The sequence below is a fragment of the Tachyglossus aculeatus genome, chromosome 3, assembly GCF_015852505.1.
Source record: "Tachyglossus aculeatus isolate mTacAcu1 chromosome 3, mTacAcu1.pri, whole genome shotgun sequence".
In the NCBI taxonomy this organism is placed as follows: domain Eukaryota; kingdom Metazoa; phylum Chordata; class Mammalia; order Monotremata; family Tachyglossidae; genus Tachyglossus; species Tachyglossus aculeatus.
In genome coordinates, this window is record NC_052068.1 from 16,889,358 (window position 1) to 16,899,249 (window position 9,892).

Sequence of the window (9,892 nt, forward strand, 5' to 3'; positions counted from 1 at the left end):
ACAACCTGATCACCTTGTAACCTCCCCAGTGCTTAGAACAGTGCTTTGCACATAGTAAGCGCTTAACAAATACCATTATTATTATTATGTCCCACATGGGGCTCACAATCTTAATCCCTATTTTACACGTGAGGTAACTGAGGCACAGAGAAGTTAAGTGCCTAGCCCGAGGTCACACAGCAGACAAGTGGTAGAGCCAGAATTCAAAACCAGGTCCTCTAATTCCCAGGCCTGTGCTTTTTCCAATAGATCATGCTGCTTGCTTGGGAGGGTACACTAGCATCAGCGGGGGAGAAAGACACTAAAATAAATTACAGTTAGTGGAAATATCTGAATATAAGGATATGTACACAGATGCGAGTGGGTGGAGGAGTGACCTAAATATATAATAACGATAACTGTCGTATTTGTTAAGCACTTACTATGGGCCAGGCACTGTACTATACACTGGGATGCAAATCAGGTCAGACACAGTCCCTGTCCCACGTGGGGCTCACGGTCTCAATCCCCATTTCACAGCCAAGGTAACTGAGACCCAGAGAATAATAATAATAATGACGGCATTTATTAAGCGCTTGCTATGTGCAAAGCACCGTTCTAAGCGATGGGGAGGTTACAAGATGATCAGGTTGTCCCACGGGGGGCTCCCAGTCTTCATCCCCATTTTCCAGATGAGGGAACTGAGGCCCAGAGAAGTTTAAGTGATTTACCCCAAGTCACACAGCTGACAAGTGGCGGAGCTGGGATTTGAACCCGTGACCTTTGACTCCAAAGCCCGGGCTGTTTCCACTGAGCCACGGTGAAGTGACCTGCCCAAGGTCACAGAGCAGACAAGTGGTGGGGCTGAGATTAGAACCCATGGCCTTCTGACTCTCGGGCCCATGCGCTCTTCACTACACCATGCTGCTGGTCATATCCACGAGAAGCAGCGTGGCTCAGCGGAAAAGAGCCCGGGCTTTGGAGTCAGAGGTTGTGGGTTCAAATTCCGGCTCCGCCACTTGTCAGCTGTGTGACTCTGGGCAAGTCACTTCACTTCTCTGGGCCTCGGTTCCCTCATCTGGAAAATGGGGATTAAGACTGTGAGCCCCATTGGGACAACCTGATCACCTTGTAACCTCCCCAGCACTTAGAACAGTGCTTTGCACATAGTAAGCGCTTAGTAAATGCTATTATTATTATTATTATTAATCTCCTCCTTCAGACTATTTCCCGCCCCAGGCTGTAAGCTTGTTGTGAGCAGGGAATGTGTCTACCAGCTCTATTACTGTATCCTCTCAAGTGCTTAGTACAGTGCCCTGCACACAGTAAGCACTCAATAAATACCATTGATGCATTGATTGATTGGAAAACTAAGGTTTTTTTGAAGGGTTCAGAGACAGGACCAAGAATCAATCAATCAGTCGTATTTATTGAGCACTTACTGTGTGCAGAGCACTGTACTAAGCGCTTGGGAAGTACAAGTTGGCAACATATAGAGACAGTCCCTACCGAACAGTGGACTCACAGTCTAAAAGGGGGAGACAGAGAACAAAGCCAAACATACTAACAAAATAAAATTAATAGATTAGATAGGTACAAGTAAAATAAATAAATAGAGAAATATGTACAAACATATATACATATATACAGGTGCTGTGGGGAAGGGAAGGAGGTAAGATGAGGGGGATGGAGAGGGGGACGAGGGGGAGTTCAACTGTATTGAACACAGTTCAATAAAAGGATGAACCTCTCGGGCAAGCCCTGTGCCTCACTTCCCTCATCTGCAAAAATGGGGATTCGATATCTGTTTTCTTACATATCTTAACATCTACCCCAGTACTTAATGCAGTGATTGACACGGAGTTAATAATTAAACACCACAGTTATTAGTACGGTTCACTCTGTTCTCCTAGAACATGGGGCTTCCCTTTCCAACTATCATGGCATTAATCAATCAATCAATCATATTTATTGAGCACTTACTGTGTGCAAAGCACTGTACTAAGCGCTTGGGAAGTACAAGTTGGCAACATACACATTAAGAAGAGCCCTGATAAGTGGCGGAGCCGGGATTGGAACCCACGCCCTCCGACTTCAGGCCCAGGCACTTTCCACTAACCCACGCTGCTTCTCAGGGCTCTACACATAGTGAGTGCTCATTAAATACTACGGATATAAGATAATCAGGTCAGACGCATTCCCTGTCCCTCACGGAGCTCAGAGTCAACCAATAGCACTTACAGTGCGCGCCTAAGGTGAGCAGGGCACTGTACTAAGTCATCACCATCAATCGTATTTATTGAGCGCTTGCTATGTGCAGAGCACTGTACTAAGCGCTTGGGAAGTATAAATTGGCAACATATAGAGACGGTCCCTACCCAACAGTGGGCTCACAGTCTAAAAGGGGGAGACAGAGAACAAAACCAAACATACTAACAAAATAAAATAAATAGAATAGATAGGTACAAGTAAAATAAATAAATAGAGTAATAAATATGTACAAACATATATACATATATACAGGTGCTGTGGGGAAGGGAAGGAGGTAAGGTGGGGGAGATAGAGAGGGGGACGAGGGGGAGAGGAAGGAAGGGGCTCAGTCTGGGAAGGCCTCCTAAGTGTTTAGGAGACGACAAATGAGTTAAGAAGACAACATGAGTTGGGAAGATGACAAATGAGTTAGGAAGACATGATCCCTGCCCTCAAGGAGTTTACAGTCCAGGCGAGAAGAGTATATAAGACATAGGGATTGTCTCTATCTGTTGCCAATTTATACTTCCCAAGCACTTAGTACAGTTCTCTGCTCACAGTAAGCGCTCAATAAATACGGTTGAATGAATGAATGAATACTCCAGCCCTTAGAACAGTGGTTGGCACATAGTAAGCACTTAACAAATAATCGTTATTTATGAGCGATTACTGTGTGCAGAGCACTCTACTAAGCACTTGGGAGGGTCCATTATTATTAACTCACTTTCTAGTACTCGGGCCTGGAGTGGCACCGCCTATATAGAAGCAGAGAAGCAGCGTGGCTCAGTGGAAAGAGCCCAGGCTTTGGAGTCAGAGGTCGTGGGCTCAAATCCCCGCTCCGCCCACTGTCAGCTGTGTGACTTTGGGCAAGTCACTTCACTTCTCTGGGCCTCAGTTACCTCATCTGGAAAGTGGGGATTAAAACTGTGAGCCCCCCGTGGGACAACCTGATCACCTTGTAACCTCCCCAGCGCTTAGAGAAGGAGCGTGGCTCAGTGGAAATAGCACACGGGCTTTTTAGACTGTGAGCCCACAGTTGGGTAGGGACTGTCTCTATATGTTGCCAGCTTGTACTTCCCAAGCGCTTAGTACAGTGCTCTGCACACAGTAAGCGCTCAATAAATACGATTGATTGGAGTCAGACGTCATGGGTTCAAATCTCAGCTCCGCCAATTGTCAGCTGTGTGACTTTGGGCAAGTCACTTCACTTCTCTGGGCATCAGTTACTTCATCTGTAAAAATGGGAATGAAGACTGGGAGCCCCCAGTTGGACAACCTGATCGCCTTGTAACCTCCCCAGCGCTTAGAACAGTGCTTTGCACATAGTAAGTGCTTAATAAATGCCATTCTTATTATTATTAGAACAGTGATTTGCACATAGGAAGCGCTTAACAAATACCATTATTATCATTATTATATACCCTCCTACTTAGACTGTGAACCCCATGTTGGACAGGGAGTGTGTCTGACCTGATTAGCTTGTCTCTAACCCAGTGCTTCGAACAATGCTTCAGACATTGGAAGCAATCAATCAATCAATCAATCGTATTTATTGAGCGCTTACTATGTGCAGAGCACTGTACTAAGCGCTTGGGAAGTACAAATTGGCAACACATAGAGACAGTCCCTACCCAACAGTGGGCTCACAGTCTAAAAGGGGGAGACAGAGAACAGAACCAAACATACCAACAAAATAAAATAAATAGGATAGAAATGTACAAGTAAAATAAATAAATAAATAAATAAATAAATAAATAAATAGAGTAATATTTACTTAATTAAGCACTTAACAAGAGAGGCAGTGTGGCCTAGTGGCTAGAGCACCGGCCTGGGAATCAGAAGGACCTGCATTCTCAACCCAATTCCGCCACTTTGTCTTCTGTCTACTGCGTGTCTGACCTTGGGCAAGTTACTTAACGTCAGTCAATCAATCAGTCGTATTTATGAGCGATTACTGTGTGCAGAGCACTGAGCCCGCTGTTGGGTAGGGACCGTCTCTACATGTTGCCAACTTGTACTTCCCAAACGCTTAGTACAGTGCTCTGCACACAGTAAGCGCTCAATAAATACGATTGAATGAATACCAAGCACTTGGGAGGGTACAGCAGAAGCCCAGAGGGTACAGGGAAGCAGCGTGGCTCAGTGGAACGAGCACGGGCTTTGATTCAGAAGTCATGGGTTCAAATCCCAGTCAGCTGTGTGACTTTTAGACTGTGAGCCCACCTTTTAGATTGTGAGCCCACTGTTGGGTAGGGACTGTCTCTATATGTTGCCAACTTGTACTTCCCAAGCGCTTAGTACAGTGTTCTGCACACAGTAAGCGCTCAATAAATACGATTGATTGATTGATTGACTTTGAGCAAGTCACTTCACTTCTCTGGGCCTCAGTTACCTCGCCTGTAAAATGGGGATTAAGACTGTGAGCCCCCTGTGGGACAACCTGATCACCTTGTAACCTCCCCAGCGCTTACTTAGAACAGTGCTTTGCACATAGCAAGCGCTTAACAAATACCATCATTATTATTATTACAAAATAGTGTGTGGACAAGTCTAGAGTGGGAGGCAGACATTATTATAAATGAGTTACAGGTATGTAAGGTAAGAGTGAGCCCGTTGTGGGCAGGGATTGTCTCTATTGCTATATCGTACTTTTCCAAGCGCTTAGTATAGCGCTCTAACACAGTCAGTGCTCAATATAGAATGATAATAATAGTATTTGTTAAGTGCTTACTATATGCCAAGCACTGTTCTAAACTCCCAAGCGCTTAGTACAGTGCTCTGCACACAGTAAGTACTCAATAAATATGATTGATGATGATACAATGTAATCAGGTAGCCCCAAGTGGGGCTCACAGTCTTAACCCCCATTTTACAGATGAGGGAACTGAGGCACAGAGAAGTGAAGTGACTTGCCCAAAGTCACACAGCTGACAGGTGATGGAGCCGGGATTAGAACCCGTGACCTCTGACTCCCAAGCCCGGGCTCATTCCACTGAGCCACACTGCTTCTCACCACTCATTAAGTGAAAACCCAGAACCGCTGTCTTTACTGCCCATTCAGCTGCCATTGTATTGTACTCTCCCAAGCGCTTAGTACAGTGCTCTGCACGCAGTAAGCGCTCAAGAAACACCATTGAATGAATGAATGGATCTGCGGGCTCTGGCTTTAGAGAGTAGTGCTTTGAAGTTGAGCAGCTTCTCACAAATAAAGCTCTGGGACTTTAAACATAAATATTCAGACTAACTCAATCACAGTATGCGAAGTAATAATAATAATAATAATAATGGCATTTATTAAGCACTTACTATGTGCAAAGCACTGTTCTAAGTGTTGGGGAGGTTACAAGGTGATCAGGTTGTCCCACGGGGGGCTCACAGTCTTCATCCCCATTTTACAGATGAGGGAACTGAGGCCCAGAGAAGTGAAGTGACTTGCCCAAAGTCACCCAGCTGACAATTGGCGGAGCTGGGATTTGAACCCATGACCTCTGACTCCAAAGCCCGGGCTTTTTCCACTGAGCCAAGCTGTTTCTCAAGTAGTGCCTGGAGAGAGAAGGAGAGAGGGAGGGAGAGAGAGAGACTCATTGTGGGTAGATTGTCACTGTTTATTGTTGTATTGTACTTTCCCAAGTGCTCAGTACAGTACCCTGCACGCAGTAAGCGCTTAATAAATATGATTGAATGAATGATTGAGGGTAATAAAGCCAGTTCTAGACCCAGAATGAATAGACGATATCCAGAAAAGACCTGACTTGACACACGCTTGGTTTGGAGAAGCAGCATGGCTTAGTGGATAGAGTGCAGGCCGCAGAGTCAGAAGGTCATGAGTTCTAATCCTGGATAGTAAGCGCTCAATAAATACGATTGATGATGATGATGATGATGATACATATTTATTACTCAATTTATTTGTTCATTTTACTTGTACCTATCTATTCTATTTATTTAATTTTGTTAGTATGTTTGGTTTTGTTCTCTGTCTCCCCTTTCGAGACTATGAGCCCACTGTTGGGTAGGGACTGTCTCTATATGTTGCCAGCTTGTACTTCCCAAGCGCTTAGTACAGTGCTCTGCACACAGTAAGCGCTCAATAAATACGATTGATTGATTGATTGCAACTTGTCTGCTGTGTGACCTTAGGCAAGTCACTTCACTTCTCTGTACCTCAGTTACCTCATCTGTAAAATGGGGATTGAGACCGAGCCCCATGTGGAACAGGGACTGTGTCCAACTCAATTTGCTTGTAGCCACCTCAACACTTAGTACGGTGCCTGGTATAGAGTAAGCGTTTAACAAATACCACAGTTATTATTATTATTCTGCCCCAGAATAAGTACATACCAGCCAAGAGCGCTTTTTTGAGTTTGCAGTTTTCTCTCTGCATGGCTGATAGAACAAGCAGTGCTACCTATCTCTATAGCTAGCTAGATATGCATTTATAAGTATAGTCATTCATTCAATTCATTCATTCATTTAATCATATTTATTGAGTGCTTACTGTGTGCAGAGCACTGTACTAAGCGTTTGGGAAGTACAAGTCGGCAACATATAGAGACAGTCCCTACCCAACAGCGGGCTCACATTCAATCATATTTATTGAATGCTTTGAAGGGGAGAGAGTAATTTTTTGCCAGGTTTGAAAAGGGCATGCATTCCAGTTCTCCCTTCCCCTTAATCAATCATATTTATTGAGTGTTTTTTTTCTTTTTTTAATGGTATTTGTTGAGATCTTGCTCTGTACTAGGCACTGGGATAGATACAAGCGATTTAGGTTGGTTACAGTCCATTTCCCACATGGGGCTCACAATCCCCCATTTTACAGAGGAGGTAACTGAGGAACAGAACGGTGAAGTGACTTGCCCCAAGGTCACACAGCAGACAAGTGGCAGAGCCATTATTGGAACCCAGGTCCTTCTGAGTCCCAGGCTGATGCTCTATCCACCAGGCCATACTGTGTGCAGAGCACTGTACTAAACACGAGGAGAGTACGATGTTACAGGGTTGGTAGACAGGCTCCCTGCCTTTAGACTGAGTCAGTCTCACCGCCCAACATCTCCAAGATCCACCCTTTCCTTTCCATCCAAACCGCTACCACGTTAGTACAATCTCTCATCCTCTCCGGCCTGGATGACGGCATCAGCCTCCTTTCAGGCCTCCCAACCTCCTGCCTCACCGCCCAACATCTCCAAGATCCACCCTTTCCTCTCCATCCAAACCGCTACCACGTTAGTACAATCTCCCATCCTCTCCTGCCTGGATGACTGCATCAGCCTCCTTTCAGACCTCCCAACCTCCTGCCTCTCCCCACTTCAGTCCATACTTCACTCCGCTGCCCGGATTATCTTTCTACAGAAACGCTCTAGTCATGTCACCTCCTCCTCAAAAATCTCCAGTGGTTGCCTGTCAAGCTCTGTATCAAACAAAAACAGGAGCTTGGGGCTTTTTAAAAGCCTCACCATTGGCTTTAAAGCTCTCCTTCACCTTGCCCCCGCCTCTCCCCACTTCAGTCCATACCTCACTCCGCTGCCCGGATTATCTTTCTACAGAAACGCTCTAGTCATGCCCCCTCCTACTCAAAAATCTCCAGTGGTTGCCTGTCAAGCTCTGTATCAAACAAAAACAGGAGTTTTGGGCTTTTTAAAAGCCTCACCTTTGGCTTCAAAGCTCTCCTTCACCTTGCCCCCTCCCAACCTCCTGCCTCTCCCCACTTCAGTCCATACCTCACTCCGCTGCCCGGATTATCTTTCTACAGAAACGCTCTAGTCATGTCGCCTCCTCCTCAAAAATCTCCAGTGGTTGCCTGTCAAGCTCTGTATCAAAAACAGGAGCTTTTGGCTTTTAAAAAGCCTCACCATTGGCTTTAAAGCTCTCCTTCACCTTGCCCCCTCCCAACCTCCTGCCTCTCCCCACTTCAGTCCATACCTCACTCCGCTGCCCGGATTATCTTCCTACAGAAACACTCTAGTCATGTCGCCTCCTCCTCAAAAATCTCCAGTGGTTGCCTGTCAAGCTCTGTATCAAACAAAAACAGGAGCTTGGGGCTTTTTAAAAGCCTCACCATTGGCTTTAAAGCTCTCCTTCACCTTGTCCCCTCCCAACCTCCTGCCTCTCCCCACTTCAGTCCATACTTCGCTCCGCCGCGCAGATTATCTTTCTACAGAAACGCTCGAGTCATGTCACCTCCTCCTCAAAAATCTCCAGTGGTTGCCTGTCAAGCTCTGTATCAAACAAAAACAGGAGTTTGGGGCTTTTTAAAAGCCTCACCATTGGCTTTAAAGCTCTCCTTCACCTTGCCCCCTCCCAACCTCCTGCCTCTCCCCACTTCAGTCCATACCTCACTCCGCTGCCCGGATTATCTTTCTACAGAAATGCTCTAGTCATGTCACCTCCTCCTCAAAAATCTCCAGTGGTTGCCTGTCAAGCTCTGTATCAAACAAAAACGGGAGTTTTGGGCTTTTTAAAAGCCTCACCATTCATTCATTCAGTTGTATTTATTGAGCGCTTACTGTGTGCAGGCCACTGTACTAAGTGCTTGGGAAGTACACCATTGGCTTTAAAGCTCTCCTTCATCTTGTCCCCTTCTACCTCACCTCCCTTCCCTCCTTCTACCACCCAGCCCCCAGTCCCACGGGGGGCTCACAGTCTTCATCCCCATTTTACAGATGAGCTAACTGAGGCCCAGAGAAGTGAAGTGACTTACCCAAAGTCACACAGCTGACAATTGGGCCTCCATTTCGCCGGTCTCGCCACCAAACCCTAACCCAAGTCCTACCTATGGCCTGAAACACCCTCCCTCCTCAAATCTGCCAGGCAATCACTCTTCCCTCCTTCCAAACCCTAATGAAGGCATACCTCCTCCAAGAGGCCTTCCCAGACTAAGCCCTGCTTTTCCTCAGCTCCCCCTCCCTTCCACATTACCCTGTCTTTGCTCTTCCTCCCTCTCCCTTCCCCACAGCAGTTATGAACATATGTATGTGTATCTCTATAATTCTATTTATTTATATTGATGCCTGCTTACTTGTATTGATGTCTGTCTCCCCCCATCTAGACTGTGAGCCCGTTGTGGGCAGGGCTTGTCTCGCTTTACTGCTGTATTGTACTTTCCAAGCATTTAGTCAGCCCCCCTTTTAGACTGTGAGCCCACTGTTGGGTAGGGACGGTCTCTATATGTTGCCAACTTGTACTTCCCAAGCGCTTAGTACAGTGCTCTGCACACAGTAAGCGCTCAATAAATACGATTGATTGATTGATTGATTGATTTAGTCCAGTGCTCTGCACACAGTAAGTGTTCAGTGACTACAAGTGAATGAATGAATGAACGAACAGGGACTGGGCATGGCTTAGTGGATAGAAAAGCAGCATGGCATAGTTGCCAGAGCACGGGCCTGGGAATCAGAAGGTCATAAATTCTAATCCCAGCTCTGCCACTTGTCTGCTGTGTGACCTTGGGCAAGTCACTTCACTTCTCTGGGCCTCAGTTACCTCATCTGTACAATGGGGATTGAGACTGTGAGCCCCACGTGGGACAGGGACTGTGTCCAATACGATCTGCTTGTACAGTGCCTGGTACATAGTTAAGTGCTCAACAAATACTACAACACTCCCTCCCGCCCCCTCTCCATCATTAACACATCCAGGGCACCGCTGGTCATTGATAACACAA